General features: G+C 33.2%; 1 pseudogene; it reads right to left on the bottom strand.

The window, feature by feature from the left end:
• Positions 1–13,149: 13,149 nt before the first annotated feature.
• LOC118046374 (nicotinate-nucleotide pyrophosphorylase [carboxylating], chloroplastic-like) lies at positions 13,150–16,894 on the bottom strand (annotated as a pseudogene).
• Between the last annotated feature and the right edge of the window lie 1,031 nt (positions 16,895–17,925).

Genomic DNA, 17,925 nt, shown 5'->3' with positions numbered 1-17,925 from the left:
TCTGAAGCACCAATCAACTTCAAATGCCTCATCTCAAATAACAATTTTTTTAAAAGGGAACAAAACAACGTGAAGCTTAACAACAATGAAGCAACCCAAGGCTTTGTGTGAACATCGTGCAGGAAAAAAATGTTATTAGATAATGTATGCATTATGTTGATCATGTTACAAAGGAATGAGAGAACACAATACAACTCACACATTACCTAGTAAACTGGAAAAAAAAATATGGAACCCTTCAAAGGCATACATATAAAATGTCAGGAAAAGGAAAAAAAAAAAAAAAACAAACAAAACCACATAAGCAAATGAAAACAATAAGGGGAGCTGTAGTGTTACTGAAATGAAAAAAAAAAAAAAAACAATGCCACATGACAGCCCTTACCAATTAAAAAGACCACATGGATTAGAGCAAAAAACTCTCAAACTATAAAAAACATGGACCCAAAATATATATATAAAAATTGCATGGACAAAGTAATATTTAAAAATTCTTAATTCAACATACAACACCTTAAATTACCATGCCAAACCAAAAACAATTTAATTCTTCGTTTTGAAGCATAGAAGCAATAACATTGATTGCCTAAATTATTTCATGAGTTAACATAACACAATTAACACCTAAACGGAAAAATCTTCAACATATTATTATTTTTTATTTTTAAGTATCTTTCATTTCAGAATGTATCTCTTTAAATAACCATTAACATGAGTTCAATTATTTTTTTAAAAAAAACACATATTACTAAGCATGAGTTCAAGCAAACACCTTTTTAAAAAATACACATCATCAATCATATATTTTCCAGCAAAGCAAAACAACACCCCAAACTCAAGTTATTAAAAATTCAACCAGCCTTCCTTTGAGTGACAAAATTATTCAAAGCAGATAAAACAAAAGTGAAGATGGTGTAGTTAAGTAGTTGCTTGTCTCAACCAAAGCTTTTTGGTAACACAAATTGTCTAAGAAAATGACAGCGAGAACTGAAATTGCAAGCAAAGCTAGTTCTCTTGACTGCACACGAAATCGGGGGGGGGGGGAGAAATTAAGGAATAAAGCATCAAGACCAATTTGAAATTAAACAACTAATCCATTCATTTTACGGAACAAATAAACTAATTAAAAAAATTATGATAGAATCAAATGTATCCAGCCAAAGTCAAAAACCCTAATTACAATTAAAAATCAATGTTAAGAGAGATTACAATGCGATCTTGCAAGGTTTGGCTTTTTCAGCCATGACTTGATCAGCTTGGTGAACAACAAAGTTGTTTCCCTACTTCCACTGCCTTGCTCACATAGAGAGAATTGAACACAAAGTGATACAACATACTTGTTTAATGCTTAATAAAAAAAAAGATAGTACTAATTAATAACTACAGTCTAGACAGGTTCATTATTATGTATTTGGACGCGAGAAGAGGTCAGTCAACGACTCAAGCAATTCCTCTACGTGGGCACTAACCTAATCAAGAAAAAAAAAAATCTTAATTCTCCAGCTTTACATGGAATTCAGTTTTGAAAATTGTAGTTAATTTATACCAAAACAATGAAAGCAAACATTTCAAGTTTCAAATGCATTGAATTTCCAGAACCATGATTTACTTAGTAGCTAATATCTTTTTTCTGAAAATTTTTAAAAAAGTCTTACAAATTGCATGCAAATAAGATATCTCAAGATGATTTTAAACTGATAATACTCTAAGAATTTCAATAAATAAGCATCCTAAATTACCTTTATTTAAATATAATTTCTATACATATTTAGTATGCATACATGATTGTTTTTCCTATATGTTATGCAAGTTAATATATATTTGTTTAGCATGACTTGCAGTTGTTATGTCAAATCAAAACATCTATGCTCACTTTTCTATTTATTTGTGATTTTTGGACACCGAGATTTATAGATAGTAACAGTAATCAATGTTATAAAACATTTTCAAGAGCCTTGACCATATCTTTTAGCACGAACTGAAGGACCAGAATGCTTGAGGTTTGTGATTAACATTATAAATTAGCTGCGTTTTCTTCTCCCCAAGTAGAGAATTAAGAAAAGGAAAATGTAAATGATCAGAGGCTAGGTGCAGAGCAATCCCATGCCTCCTTTTTTTAGCTTTTTTTGGCTTTTACTATATGCAAAGTACAACGGCAAGTAAAGAAGCAAATGCTACTTTAAACAGACGTAAAATTGGTGAGTGTCTTGGAATGATTTGTGGTGTAGTTGAAAGGGGCGGCTTTGAAAGAACATGACAAGGGAAATTCTATGCCAGAACTCAAGAACAATTTCAATTTGTGAGACAAATAAAAAATTCCCTTTGAAATATTTGTAATCAAAAATGGGTATAGAGAAGAGAAACGCAAAGCTGTGGTGAGAAAATAAAGAGGAAATTAAATTTTAAAACGCAGAGCATGAGTTCAAGCAACCTTTTTTTTTTAAAAAAAAAAAAAAGACAAATCAGCAAGCATGATATATTTCCAGCAGAGCAAAACAACCCCTAGAAATCTCAAGTCTTATCATGTGCAAAAAAGAATAAGCATGTGAACTGGTGAATTAACCTAACTTATATCTTTCAACACACAAACAACAAAGATATTCTAAAAAAATTTAGGTATAATTAGAAAATTAGGCTGTAAGAAGTTGAATTAGAAACACTAAGAACATAACACTGTTTAATAAAAAAAGAGAGAGCAACGAAAAAATACCTTGTTTGTTAGATTCCTCTCTTGTAAGCAGAAAGTGGGATTAGCAAAATCAATAGCCTACACGATTAAAGATTCTGAGAAAATCCACACAAAATAAAGCAACTGCAAAACAAACAATTTCAAGATGCATAAATCCACCAATCAACCAAATTAACACCCAAAATCCAGATGGAAAAAACCACAAACAAATTGTTTTTCTCATATCTGAAGCACCAATCAACTTCAAAATGCCTCATCTCAAATAACAATTTTTTTTAAAGGGAACAACGTGAAGTTTAACACCAATGAAGCTACCTAAGGCTTTGTCTGAACATAGTGCAGGAAAAAAATGTTATTAGATAATGTATGCATTATACTGATCATGTTAGAAAGGAATGAGAGAACAAATACAACTCACACATTACTAGTAAACTGAAAAAAAAAAAAAAAAAAAAATGGACCCATTCAAAGGCATAAAGATAAGTTGACAGGAAATGGAAAAAAAAAAAAAAAAAAAAAACTACAAAGCAAATGAAAACAATAAAGGGGAACTGTAGTTACTGAAATTAAAAAAAAAAAAACAATGCCACATGACAGCCCTTGCCAATTAAAAAGACCACATGGATTAGGCAAAAAACTCTTAACTATAAAAAACATGGACCAAATAAAATAAAAAATTGCATGGACAAAGTAATATTTATAATGATGGGTTCCAGTATAGAGTTGGTGTTTTTATATAATGATGGGTTTACATTAATTTTGCAATGAACAAACTAATATTTAAATCACAAATTATGTATTTATTTGGCATATGTGGCTTTACAGCCTATGGGGCACAATCTTTTTATTCTTGAAAAATGGATGATCATGACATGCACTTGTTTTTTTTTACAGTTATTGCAATATATTTTTAATACTTTATCAAACAAAGTATTTCAATATATTTCTAATATTGAAAAAAAAAAAAGAATTAATCTGTAAAAAAACAAACATAAAATGGAAAGAAAAATACAACAACAAAGCTGCAAGCAAAAAAGAGGTAAAGTCTGAAAAATAATGGTGCACCTGTAACTTGAATGACAGAGGAAAAAGGTGGTGTTACAACTCCCTGCAACTAAAGATAGCTCAACACTAATTGGAATACATGCAACAAATGGTTAAAAATAGAAAGTCACCAAGCAAATTTGAACTTGAGAGATGGATAATAACAACAATAAAAAAAACATGCGATTATGAAAATCAAAAGAAAATAATTATGAAAATACTTCCACTGCCTTGCCCATATAGAGAGAATTGAACACAAAGTGATACAACATACTTGGTTTAATGCCTCATGCTCAAATAACAAATTCATTCATCTCAATCCATAATTTTTTTAATCAAAACCAGATGGAACAAAAACACTTACCCTAAAATCTCCTGTGTTGTTGATTGAAAATCTTTTTGTTTTTTAGGTGCTAGACTTCTACTCCAGGTTACGGAAAAGGCGTTTTAAAAAAAAAGTAGTGAAGATATACTGAGGTTTTTTCGCTGAAACTCTATGAAAATTCTGTGGTCTTTCATTCCGCTAACAATTTTTTTTTAAATTCCCTAAAGCATGCAGCGCAATTGTCAAAACTCTGTAGGCTGCATGGCCAAACAGTGTTAAATGTTCTAGAAGATTAAGCTCTGTTTTTCTAGATTGCCTTGATTCAGCTAGAGGTCTTGAATATATCCATGAGCATATTGTCCATGTTTATATTCATCGTGATATTAAATCAGCAAAACATACTGATACGCAAGAACTTCAGGGGAAAGGTTGGATTGATATTTTTCTCATGATGGTGTCCCATTTTAAGCCTTTTTCACATAGTTGTACTGAATCCTTTATTGTACAGGTTGCAGATTTTGGATTAACAAAACTAACTAAGCTGGAAGTGCATCTCTCCTTACACGTCTTGTGGGTACATTTTGGATACATGTCGCCAGAGTAAGGCATTTTCTCCTTTAACAATTCTATAAAAAAGATAAAAACTTTGGAATAGGTGTCAGATAGAATCATGCTTAGCTTAACTACTGGCCGATTTCAATTTCTTTAACAACTTGCCCTGTTTATAACTGTCTAGAGTTCAGAGAAAAGATCCCAAAATCTGTGTGTCAGAGCAAACAAAGCTTTTTATGAGTTGTGTGATTTTTACCTTATTTCTTATCGGGAACAATATTTGTTTTCTTTTTCTTTAACCCCCCTAATTTATATCACCAAACACACATATTTATATGAAACTCTTTGGGGGCTAGAAGAAGGCTAAGGTAATTTTTGTGCTTGGAGGGTCTTCGGGGCTAATGCTATTAACTTTGATTGCTGAATGTTTGTAGTCAAATGTATTGGGGCATAAGGATTGGTATATTACTAATAACAAAAAAGGCAACAAACAATGCTACAAATAATCGTTCAACAAAAGTAAAAAAAAAATTAAAGACAACTAAAAGGAGCCAAATCTTAAAAACACAGTAAAGTTCATAACTTGCAACCCAATTGATTTGAAACTAAAGCTGAGGAAAAGCAGAGAATAATCTTAAAAAAACTAACCTTTGTCTTAGTAGAACACGGGGGAAAAGTTAGGAGCCAGTACACCCAAAAGCAAAGCTTAAAGCATTATATATCTTTGCAGGAAAAAACGAAAATACATGCCACAACATGATAAAAAGCAAGTAACTGGATGTCACAAAACAGAAGTGATTGCTATGACAGATATGAAATAGAGTTCTTAAAAATATTCCAACAGGACAACCCATCACCTACCAAGTCAGAACTAAACTAACAAATCAGCCCCTCACTTGTCTCCACATTTCCCGCTCAAGAAAAATGACCAGATATAAAATAGAGTTCTTAAAAATATTCAAACAGGACAGCCCATCACCTACTAAAGTCAGAATTAAACTAACAAATCAGCCCCCTCACCTTGTCTCCACATTTCCCGCTAAGAAAAACATTGCACATCACAATGGCAGCAACATGCCAACCTTGACGTGCATTAAATGCCTGTCAGCTGAAACAGCTTAAAACCATACTCCTCTTCTCTTTTCATCAGCATGCTGAACCAACCCACTCTCACCTATCTCAACTGAGACATCCAAATGCATGTCAACACCTTAATTCTTAGGGAAAAAAACGTACCAGCACAAAGAAATGCAAGCAAACAGCCATGTAATAATAAGAGCCACAAAGAGCCTTTTAATCCATGCCAAGCCACCTAATAAAAAAAGCTTCACTGTCAAGTGATATTTTGTAAAAAAGCAAACTAAAAATTAAATTAATTTTAAAAAAAACCAAACTGGTCAGTCAATCACTGCAATTATATACAAAATCTGACCAAATTACTAATCACAAATAAGCTCACCTGCTCTGGCGCTGCATTTAAGAACTCCTAAAATCAAGCCAGATTTTCTGGTGGCGGCGACGTCTCTGCAGACTAAAGTCCCTTTCCCTTTCAGCCTAAGCCATCATGAAATCCAAGCCGTCGTTTAGGTCTTCATTTCCCGGTCTTCATTTAAAATCTGTCCATGAGGGCCAGAGCAGCAAGAAAAAGGAGAAGCTAATCAGACAAAGCTATGCAATTATAAAATCTGTCGTGAGGGGACAGAGCTCTATAAGCACCGAAAAAAATCACACGGCAGGTGAACGAAGCTTATGGGAAGTCACTTACCGATCTGGATTCCATTCTTTTTTAGTGAACGAAGGGAAGCACTGGGCAGACCTCCTGGTGAGAACTGAATGATGCAAACCAAGATCTTGAATTGTGAAAACACCAAAGCAGACCTTTAAATGAATTGCTCCAGTCCACAGTAAGGCTAGCCACAATGTTTTCTTAAGCCCTTTTAGATCTGGAATTGTGAATGTATATTTGCTTTGTTTGAGGCGTTTGCATAAAAAAAAACAAAGACATAAAGTTGTAGCCTGTTAAAGATGTATGGCAGAGATGCTGCCAAGTGTCCAAAAAAATTGAAAAAGACAGCAAACAAAACTGGTCAAAACTCACGAAAAAAATGCTAAACGTAAACAGTGCAATCCACAGTGATTTTAGAAACAATGTACAGTGATTTACTGATCCCTTTTAGTTTTTTTTTAATGTGCTTTATCATGTTGTTTGTTGACGTCGTCTTTGATGATCCATAATTAAAGAGAGAGAGCTTCATCATCTCCACGCAAGAACAGTCGTGATGGATGATCAGTAGAGTCCAAGCCGCCCCTTTTAGACAATCTCCATCATCATCATCATCCATCAATCCATGACTCATTTCCATGTGAGGCTTATGTTATTTTTGTTGGATTACTTTTGGATGTTTTTTTTTATTTTATTTTTTTCCTTGTCATGGTCGCTTTGCTCTTGTCAAATTCAGGGTACGAAGGCCCCCACTCCTGCTTACTCTGCCCTAAGATTTGGAAAAGGCCTTCCGTTTACTAATTGCTCCTTGCCTAGATTTATTCCAAGCCCAGAAAATCCTCAAAATCATGCTGATAATCTAATGGTCAAGACATTTGGTCTTTCGGATAATGCTCGAAAAATGCTCGATTTAAAACCTATGTTATATGACATGACCCACATGGAATCTCCTGGACTGATAAAGAGTATTGCTTAAGCACGATGATTTAATGTTGTCATCATCAATCCACTCAGAACAAAATTAGCCTAATGTTACCAAGAGGTTAAACAAGCACTGTTTTAAAAAATAGTTTCAAAGGAAATCTTTTTATCAAATTATCTTTAATTTAAAGGGTTGCAATTAATGATTTATTGAGTTTTAACAGGTTTCTTAATTGCAACAAGCAGATCTAAAATATCATATGGGAAATCTTTTTTTGTTTTGTTATTTTTATTTTTTTTATAGCCTGTGCTAGTTTACTGATTCCTTTTCTTACCATGCTATATAAAAAAACACTCCTTGTTATAAGCCAGGAGTCCTTCGACCGCTAACGAATCCCATACTTTGCAAAATGTTTGTTGTTCGCTCATTTCAATTATTCCTTTCCGAAAAAAAAGTCATGCACCTGCAAATTGTATTGCCAACAGACAAATCGGTCTCATGATTTATCTTAACGATGCGACGGGCATTGTCTTGAAATGTTTTAAAAAAACATATAATAAATCATCCGAATCATCATAGATTAATACGTAAAAATTTAATAATTAAAAAAATATTAAATAATAAAATTAAAAAAATATATTAATAAAAAACAAAGTCCAATAACTCAAATCAATAAAATCATAATAATTATATAGAAAATAAATTTTAATAAATTATAAAACTTGATTTGATGTTAGATAGAAAGAAGATGGGTTGTTAAAAGAAAAAAACAAAAAGCATTCCAATAAATATATATCTGTGAGGAGGTGCGGTAAAAGTACACCTCTTTTATTTTTTTATTAATATTTGGTTAATCATGTGCTCTCAATCTTTTCACTAAACTAGGCGTAAATATGCCATCATGTTATGAGATGGAGCCAAAGCAAGATGCTGGTCTGACAAAGGCATGCTTATGTTGGTGGAAATTGATACGTGTTTGCTTGCGATGACAAATCAAGAGGTCGTATTAGATGGGATATGGACTTTGTATATTATTGGTCTGGTTGCTGCTCTTTCTTTCTCTGTGAAACTTCAAACCCTAGTTTTAACTACCAGTCTTTAAGAAAGCGTTTGTCTCTGTGTTGTCAACTGTGTTTTGATAAATTTCAAAATTTTTTTTTTTTAAATTGAGTGACGGTTGTACTTTTTGGATCGTTTTGATGTACTGATATCAAAAATAATTTTTTTAAAAAATAAAAAAATATTATTACATGTTTTTCAGCATGAAAAGCTATTTGCATGTATTTCAAAAGTTAGTGCCGCGATCGCTAAATTTACAATGGTTGTCAAAATACACCTCATCTTTTTGATCCTCTGGAACCCTTCAAGTTATCATGGTCTCTTGTTTACCTTTCGTTTTTTCCCTTTAGATTTTAATAACTATTAACAAAAAAAAAAAAAGAGGTTATTTCTTAATAGACACTACTGCTATAACCTCCCTCTAGGGCTATTAAACCTATTGTACAGACGGTCCTCCAAAGGAGCCCCACGGCTGTGAGGTACCTAGGGCCACCCACGGACAAGCTACGGAAGCAGGTCATGTCATCTCTTGTTTTACGCTTCCTTGGGGAGGAGAATCGCTGTGCAGCCGAAAGTAGCCAGCCACCTCAAGAACAAAATGCTCAGAGTCTCTCATACAGTTTATGTTGGGTTTTAGATTGATGGTAATGGATTAATGTTCATCTCTTTTAGCGACTTTTTGCTTTGTTGGTGAAAAGAAAAACTGAGGGCTTAACACTTAACTTCGTTTTAAAGATTAGTGTTGAGCTGGTGGATGGTAGAATAATTAAAGTGTCGAGAGGAAAAAACTCGACAAAAGAAACCATCTTTTAAGTAATCATTCTCGGTTTTCAAATTCAATACAACAATCATAGAATGATTTCTGGGGAGTATGGTAATTGATATTTTTTAAAATTTATATTAATTTAAAAGTAAAATAAAAAAAAATTAATTAATTCTTTTCAAAATATAATACCAAACACTGCAATATATCTTCCAAATGCATAAGTACTATGATTAATTCTGACTTAAGAAGATGCATAGCATACAGCACATTGGCGATTGAGACCAAACTATGTTGAAATATCGAAGCTAGAGGGGAAAGGGAAATTCAATCTGAGTGACTTGATTTTATTCCTTGCAACGTAGATAAAATTATCTAACCCGTGTGAGACAACATAAACTCTATATATTAATTGCATACCAAATAATAATAAATAAATTCAACCCCGATTGCATTGGCAGTATTAATTGCCCCAACAACCCATCCATCCATTAAAAAGAAAACGAGATACTTATGGCGACGAAAATATTCTGCACATTCGACAGTCGATACTGACTCCTTAATATCCTTGGTTAAGACACCGCTTGACATTGCGTTTCAAACGATGTTTTGTCTAAATTTATTTTTATTTTTTACTAAAATTGAGTTTGATTTGTACTTTTTAGATCGTTTTGATGTGCTGATATCAAAAATAATTTTTAAAAAATGAAAAAACATCATTGGCATATATTTCGACACGAAAAGCTATTTGAAAAGCAACCGCTATCACACTGTCAAATACATTCTAAGAGGCACTGTCTATACTGATGGGGACATCTATATCTGATGATTTTCTAAGATTTAATATGGCTAATAATAAAATTACTCAACATGTTCTTTTATTTTTATTTTCATATAGTTTAGAAAAGTATATAATTATGGTGGAAGTTCTAGTACTCGTTAAATAATTTTTTTGATGGGATTTATAAATTCTCTAATGATAAAGTCAATAAATTTAAATGAAGATTATAATAAATAAAAGAAAGAGTTTTAAATTTTAATATAGAAAAAAATTTGTTTTTATTCTGTACAATAAATACTCTAAAAAAAGAAAGAAGATATAAATGCTTGTAAAAAAACTTGTTGTCTTGATTAAATGGAAAAGCTGAAAAAGCTGGTTCATGACATTAAATGAAGAATAGAAATTTATGATATATCATTAATTAAGAACAAACATTTTTACTACCATTAATAAAATAAAAATACAGCAAGTTATTAAAAAAACATTTTATATATTTTTCGATATAAAATGATGATTATCATATTAATAGGCTTAAGACAGAACGTATTATCTTAATATGGATATTTAATGATCTTCATAGCAGCAGGGTTTGACTCTTTGTCAAAAGAGATGAGCCTGTCAGTTTATTTAACGTTGATTTGAGCTCAGCATGATCAATTGACAGGTCTCTCTTTCTTTGTCTGTTATGATGATTTAATGGCTAGATTAAGCAATAATACTAGACTAGCCCTAATTTTCCTTAGTCTATACTGTACTATTATTTTAATTTTAGTACTACTGTTCTCAATCAATGAATCGCAGTTCAATTTGCATTAATTAATATCATTATTTACCTTTAAAAAGTCTTTGAATTCGAATTTCTTTTTTATGTACAAAAATAGAGATCAACACATATTTTTTCCAAATTCAAGACTCCAACCAAAGGGGAAAAAACAATCAGTTTTAATTCTTCCTTCAACTATGAGATATGCATACCTCTTACAGCGACCTGTTTATAACTAACAGCTACCTCAGGGCAGTGGTAGATGGGCTATGCTTTTATTCCCCTGCGTTTCCCATCTTCCCTGTCAGCGTCCAAATCCAGTTTTGACGATTCACGAAGAAATTACGGGCAAGCCACGCCACCTGCTAGCTAGCTAGCTAGCACATTAACCCACATAAATGCGAGGCAGCGACTGCTATAGGGCAGTAATGGCTATTAATTTCCCGGCAGAGGCTTGAGCAAAACCAATTTTCTTTTCGTGATTTTGCAAGCAAGACACGACATTCTTAAAATAGGGTTAGCCAAAGCTATTTCCATGGCAGGGCACAAAGACTCAACAAAAACAACATACGGATACATGAATCCTTTCGTGGTCCGAAGCCCAGTCCAACTTTATATCAAGATAGTTGAAAATTATTCTATGCCATTTTAATTGACATTATTTTTTATCTCCCTCTGCCTCTGTTCTCCCTTTCCGCTGTCTATTGAACTCTACCCTACCACTTGAGAGGAAGCCATGGACTCTTCAACAAAAAAAAATTATGACCAGAGCTTCACCGGAGCAAGTGAGTATGACGATAAGAGAATGAAAGAGGAATGATCAAAACCAATGGACAGGAAAAAATAATATAAATAAAAAGGTGAGGGCAAATCTCTTTTTGTTAGATGTAATTAGTCTGAATTATCACGAAAGGAATCGTTTCAAAGGTGGCTGCTAGCGAGCTTTGGTGGAAGGAAAAACGCATGGTGAAGCCATTTTCTCATCAGTTTTCAAAGATGTTAGGCAAAGATACAAAAGAGGTGCTTGTGGGGTAACGATTAACCTAAGCACGATTCTGTCTTCTCTCACTATAGATTACAGTTTTAATGAGGTATCTCAGAATGTGTTTTGTTTTACTTACGTGTACCATGCGATGCATCATCAAGGATATTAGGTTGGGAAGGCCAAATTAGAAAAGAAAATTTAAAAAGGGTTAAACGTTAAAGCTAAAAGGGAAACTTTGCAGGGGCCGGGCCCTGCAGCCACCCCTGCACATCATGTTGCAATTAAATTAATCAAAAAAAAAAACAAATTATAGATGTATTTGATAATCATTGAATTATATTTTTTGTAAAATACTTTTTTTATTAAAAATTTTGTTGATAAATTTTTTTAGATTTTTTTATTTTTAGATTAGTTATCAAATATTAAAAAAAAATACCTAAAAAATCACTCAAGCAAATTAATAGTTTAAAAATATTTTGAAAATAATTTAAATGCAAAAACAAAAACTTAAAATATGTATTTACTACTATTGTAGTAGTTTTTGTGGTTATGATTTAAAAATAGATTATGTTTGAAAATGTAATTGAAACATGTTTTTTAAAAATTTAAATTTTTTTAATTTAATTTTATTTTTTAAATTAATTCGGTTGACTCTCACGTGAGTAGGATTTGGTTAGTTGCTCTTACACAAAATAACCTGTGATAATTCAAATTCAAATGGTGCTTTTAATTACATATTTTATATATATATATTATATATATATTATATATATATATATATATTTCCAATTCTTATATATAATTGCACCCTGGTTAAAAGTTAAAATGTTAAAGGATCGCATATTTCAAATCAGAGAAGTACTCAAGATAATTCCAGCAGCTATGGTTTGCAGGGGTATGGTCTCCTTCAAAATCCATGCCCTACTGTGCCTCAGAATGAGTGACCATGTTCCACCTTTTTAGATACTGATGGGACAAGCTGACCCTATTTGCTTGCTTTTTATACGCACTGCTCCTTGAATGGGAAAAAATATGACAAAAAATAGAAGAAGAAGAAGAAGAAGAGAAAAGATGAAGAAGAAAATGTTCGGCTGCGCGACCCGCATAGTAGCTGGGCCCAATATGGGCACCATTTCAAATACATGCAATATCTTATAATCCTTAAGAACCAATATTTTGCTATATGAATACTTGGGTTCATCATGACAATCCATGTAATACCAGTGGTAGTTTGTTTTTTTGATGAAGGCCTTATGACAATTATTGTCACACAATAATACAAGTCTTGCATTTAATGATGGGTCTCTGGGATATATTTAGTATTAATCTTATTCGGATTTTAATTAATGAGAATTTTCTGTTGGGTGTTGATGGGAGATGAAGATTATTGTTTTGTTACTTACGACCTTACTAGATTAAAAAAAGAAAAGAAAAAGGACCTGTACCCAATTCAACTTGATCAAGTCTCGGCGGCATGCCATAGTTATTGTATGAATAATTACGTCTTCGGATGAATGTGTAAGAAATGGGAGCTGAAAGAAAATTAGGACGAGGATGCAGCGATGCAGTTGCAGTAAATGGGATCACAGAAATTCACGGACACGGCGTTGATGAAGACGGCCTGTCCAATTTAGTGCACCGTTTCAAGAGTAACATTGCCAGATGCCTGTTGCCGTGAAACAGTTCTATCCCGTGTAAATGCGAAACTTGTATGCATGACAAATGCTCAGGTTAAATAATGGAGTACATCACAGTTGGCAACAAAGCAAAGCGTTGAAGATAACATGGCAATATGCAGTTAAATAGATTTGCAAGGCAGGATAAAGAAGAGAGACCGGCACCACAAGCTGATGGAATAGATCCTAGACAGCTAGGCAAAGGCTGTGATAAGTATAAGAGAAGAGAGAAACAGTCTTCTAGAGATGACATCTAGACTTTCAGAACATTTCAGATGGCAAGTTTCATGTTGCTTCACGGGGTTATTTTATTTAAAAAAAAAATGCAAAACAGGGATGAAAGGTATCTATTCAGTTTGAAATAGTTTGAACACTTGTTTTTATTCAATTGCAGCCACTATATTCTGTCTATTCAGGGGATCAGAAATCAAGCAGAGAGAGCACATTTCCATAGAGGAGGACATCACGATAAACTGTATTTTGGTTGCGGGACATGAGAAAGAGTATTGTTTCACACAGATAAGGACTTCTAGATAGCAGTTCCTGGAATTCTGTTCGCGAGACACGACTATACATGTGAGCATCTCGGAATTTATATTGTCTAGTTATATAAATACAGCGTACTTGATCATTCATGGTGTCCATAAAAAGCAAAACGATTTATTTACAGTTATAACCAGATGCTAATTACTGCCAAGTACACAACAGCCTCACAGTCATGTATATCTATCATGTAAATAATGGGAAGTTTTGCACAGATTTCTACACGACTGTTGAACAAAGATAGACACGAGTTGTGTCCTAACAAGACATGTCAAATTTAATAAAAGTGCCCCCCGGGAAATTAGATATAATTGAAATTCCTCAGATTAAACTAAAATACCACATATATACTGATTAGGGAAATAAAGCATAGCTGATAGTAAGTGCTACCTCAGTCTCAAATCTCCCATTGATCATTTCCACAGCATCTTTGAGCATAGATACATCAACATCCCCATTTGGTAGAGGTACAGCCATTTTATCTAGCATTACACGGCTAAAGGATGACTTTGTTTGATATGTATAACGTAGCACCTCATCTACTTCCTCAAGAGTCCTTGTATCGACCTTTAGGTTAAAAAAAATCAAGACTAACAAGATTCAGCAAGGCACGCGCACACAAAAAGTTTTGCAGATTAATTTCCACCCCACTATCAAACTATTTCTGATCCTTTAAAATCTGCTAGAAAAATTTAAAATGTGAAAAAACTACCTCAACCTCCATATGAAGGTTTCATTGCTCTAAATACCGATCAACAGATTTGATGGCGTTTATGATACCTCCAGCTATTGACATATGATTATCTTTTTTCGTAACCATATCAAATAAACCCATTCTGTGATTCCAACCTCCACCAATTTGCACCTAAAACAAGAGAATGTTACAAGTCAAGAAAAATCTATACACAAAGCCAATGAAAAGATTATTAGTATGGAGCACAAGCGAGGAAGTGAACCATACCGCTCACTTATCAACCAAATGTAAACCTGGAGCAGTTTTTCGTGTATCTAAAATGCACGCTGGGTGTGCAGCATCAACCATTGTCTGCAAGATACATGAACAATATAAGCACTTTTGCACAAGGCAACAAACATAATGAGCCAATTTTCCAGGTCTGCAAGATTGAAATTCAATTAACTGTACCTGCAACTTTGGATTTCATATGAAATTCACTGGTTAAAAGAATGACAACTTGTTCATGTTTGCTGGCTTGATAAGTTGGTAAATCCATTGTCATGGTGTTGGGAGATCTAGTATCAAATCCCACGAACAATTCAAGGAGAAAGATTAAGGGAAAGGGTAATAGTTACCCCCTGTTCTGTAACCCAGCCACGGGACCAAAAACACTTCATTTGATCTACATTGATATCCATTACAGTATATTACCAACCATGTTCAGATGTTCTATTCATACATCCATCTGAAACAGCATGTGGTCATGTTAACAAAATATAACCTGCCATTTGAAACAGGCAGCAGTAACAGCATGAGTAGAGTGATTCTTACTACACAATCATTTGTTTTAGAGTTTTGGGCCACTTGCATTGATCACCACTGTCCTTCTACACTTCTAACCCATGACACTTGGATTTAGACAGGCTACAAAACATTTTGATGATTTCCATCTCTTGTTACGTACTCTAATATAGCCACAAATCCTTGTTAAATTAAAGATGATGATGCAAGTAACTACACCATATTACTTGATTCTACATCCAAATTCTAGGAAATAAAGAAACCTCAGTCAGAGTTGCTATTCCGCTCATCTGCTACATAAAATTTAGCACTGCTCTTTCAGCAACAACAATGTTGTGTGCCCGTCCTGCACTAAAAAAGAAACAAGAATAAGATAAAAAGTCGTCAACGAGCACTTCAAATACCACGAAGTAACTTTTCTTATTTTCCAGTGGTTCACCAGAGACTTTCCAAACTGCAGTCCTTTCCGAACACAATCTCCGTCTTTTCGAGACCACTCCACCTAATGTAAGGTCTATGTCAAAAATGATCAACGGTGCAAACCACACCAATAAAAGAAAAACAGAGTGATTGCATCGATACCTTTAGCGAGGGATCAACCTCATGAAATATCATCTCTGCAAGTGAAATTCCAGCAATGATGCCATCCTCCTTCGTCAAGAAATGGGCTTCAACTTCCATGTCAAAAGGAATAGTAGCCAAACAGGTCACATCTCCTGCATTAAACCACAAATGTTGCTTCAGAAGTATCTTTATACAAGGAATCGAGGACCCATCTTTAGGAGTTTCTCAACAACATAACATATATGTCAAAACTATATGGATCAGAATGAACGAACTGAGGATTCAACTAAGCAAAAGAGACAGACATTCTAGAACACACACAACATCGATCGAACTCATTCAAAAAATATTCTGTGAGGAGAACAAAGATCGACTAAAAAAATGAAAATTTTAAAAGGGATGAATCAAAACCTCGATCCCCGGCATCTTCAGCAAGGACTAGCTTAATAACACCCTTCAAGTCATATCTAGGATGTGAAGGAGGTTTTATTATCATCGACTCAAACGATATTCCAGGATTACTGGTTTCAGCTACAGACATTTTAACAATCCGCCTGAAACAATCCAGACGACTTAAAATAAATAAAACAATGTTCAGTACAACCAATATAATAAATAAATAAATGTGCCTTTTCTTTGAATAAAACAGCAAAACAAACCTTGAAGTTGGATATAACTGATGTAAAATTAAAGAAGAACTAAAAATGATCCGAGACATTAATTGTGTATTTTCCTGAAGCACTTCAAAGTAACATGCACATCAACCCTCCACCTAAGCAGCATCAATTGGGTTAAGAAGCAAAATTCATCTCCACAAGAACAATTATTGTGTTTTTTCAAAACCAATATTTTATCTCTCTCTCTCTCTCTCCATTTCTGAATTATTTTTAAAAACCCAATTGAAGGTTACAACTCTGGTCCCATTTTGTGTCTGTGATGGGTTTAACTTTCGGCGCTTATCAAAAACATATCCAGTTTCCACTTCATGAATGATGAACCCCTCGTCATCATCGTGTTTTAAATTTTGGCTCTTATTTTTCCAAAAAATAAAAAAAGATTGATTGATAAATACATGAGTAGTATTCATCCTTCACATTCTTGCACATTTGAAAAGATAAAATCTTTTTTTTTTAGATTAAAATCTTGCAGTTAATAATATAGTTTATGGTTTTCTTCTCTTACCTTCTCTTTTATAAAGTAAGTCCTTGAACTATTTATGATAAAAACAAAAGTCCTCGAACTATTTAATTTCTCTACTTGAGACTCGGTTTTTTTTTTCTTTTTATCTCTAAAGGTTTATAAAATTATGTTATTTTAATCAAAGTTGAGTTTTTATTATTGTTCTTATATTTTTTTTTGAACCATGTAATTTTTAATTAGTTACCCTGGATAATTCTCTTTTTATAATTAAAAAAAATAGTCCTTTTCTTTTCTCAATGCCTATTCTACAATTTTTTTGTATGTTAAAATTGCATACAATCAAGTAATTATATCATCAAAACATGATTCCTGCCTTCCTGGAGTAATTAACACATCAATATAGCGTTTAGTTACTATGTCCTAAAGAATATGGGCCTGTATCCTTAATAAGCCCATATAATAAGTTGCAAATACTTTAAGTCCACGATGAGCAGTGGTGGCTTCATTAGAAGATTCGAAGGAGTCTCTTCCGTAACCAAGGCAACCGACCATGCTGAATGAAGAAAATCACTCATTCAAAAGTGGATAAAGTACCAAATTAATCATAAGCTAATTGAAGTTGGCAGGGAATTTATGAGAACCATTCAGCGAGAGACACATGAGGTTCATGTTATTAGATCTGATTGTTTTTTAAAATATTTTTTTTAGTTAAAAGTAAATTAAAATAATAATTTAAAAACACTTCTGCAGCAAAACACAATATATAAGTATATTCAATTTCTACGCTCTTTTTTGAAAACATATACCAGGGTGGAAAACAAACTTTGAAGAGCACTCCTGTACCATAGCACGCTGTATAAAATGAAAGCTACGGAATTCAGAATCAAGTATTCCCTTGTTTCTAAAATGGCTGCTAGTG

Source organism: Populus alba, chromosome 10, assembly GCF_005239225.2.
Source record: "Populus alba chromosome 10, ASM523922v2, whole genome shotgun sequence".
Lineage (NCBI taxonomy): Eukaryota > Viridiplantae > Streptophyta > Magnoliopsida > Malpighiales > Salicaceae > Populus > Populus alba.
This window is presented reverse-complemented; position numbering and strand designations above follow the sequence as displayed.